This window comes from Galeopterus variegatus, unplaced genomic scaffold, assembly GCF_000696425.1.
Source record: "Galeopterus variegatus unplaced genomic scaffold, G_variegatus-3.0.2 Scaffold18454, whole genome shotgun sequence".
NCBI lineage: Eukaryota > Metazoa > Chordata > Mammalia > Dermoptera > Cynocephalidae > Galeopterus > Galeopterus variegatus.
In genome coordinates, this window is record NW_007744565.1 from 6,570 (window position 1) to 7,651 (window position 1,082).

The window sequence follows — 1,082 nt, forward strand, 5'->3', positions numbered from 1 at the left end:
GCTCTCTCTGCACCGTTCGCTGTGACCTGGCCCAGACCCATGACCTGCCAAGGCAGGAGACTGACTTCCACAGTTCTGCACCCAGGTGGGAGAATCTTCCTTTTTTCCCATCTGAAGGACAAGAAAGTTTTCAGGCTCCCCCTGGAGCATCTGGTTGGTGGCAAATTCCAAAAGGCTCAAGCCACCTCTGTTGCCCATGAGATGATCCAGCAGATCTCCGACTTCCCCCGCACAAGGGCTGAAATTCCTCACTGGACTCGATGAGTCACTAGAGTCTCTGGAGCCCTGTGTGGTGCGGGAGATGGAAGAGACCCTGGGCACGAGGAGGAAAACATACATTCCAATTTTAAATAGCCTTTCTCGATCACTTTCATGTTTGCTTNTCATGACCTGGCTCTTGTCTTTCCCTCTCTTGTCTTCCCCAGCCAAAATCTACAATCCAGCACCTGGGTGGGACCTGGAGAGGTGGGTGAGCAGCTGGGTGCTGAAGTGCATTGGATGTCACCCCCAGCTGTGTGATGGCCAGCTAAGCCTTGGTTCTGCAATTCTCTCGACTATGCATAAAGTCCTTAACTCTCTGATAGTAAACGTGATGTGGCGACAGAGTGTTTCTGGGCAAAGTGACAGTATAGAGCTAACTAGAACAATTTTTTTTACAGTAAATATAACAATATCCTTTGATGGGTGAATGGATAAGGAAACACACACACACACACACACACACACACACGCAGCATGAAATATTACTCTGCCATAAAAAAGAATGACATACTCCCATTTGTAACAACACGGATGAGCCTGGAGAAAAGTATGTTGAGTGAAATAAGCAAAGCACAGAGGGATAAATACCGCATGTGCCCACTCATGTGTGTATCTAAGAGAGAAAGAAGGAATGAAAGAAAGCCCTCAGGAGTGCGTTAAACTTACAGAGGGACAGAGCATTCCATGGGCTACAAAGGGGAGTGAGGGAGCAGGGGGAGGGAGAGGAAGTTCGGGCATTATTGGGTGGGGGACACAGGGTACAAATGCAATTTGTGGTAATGGGCGTGCTGCCAGTAGGAATCTGGCCCTGACATCATGGG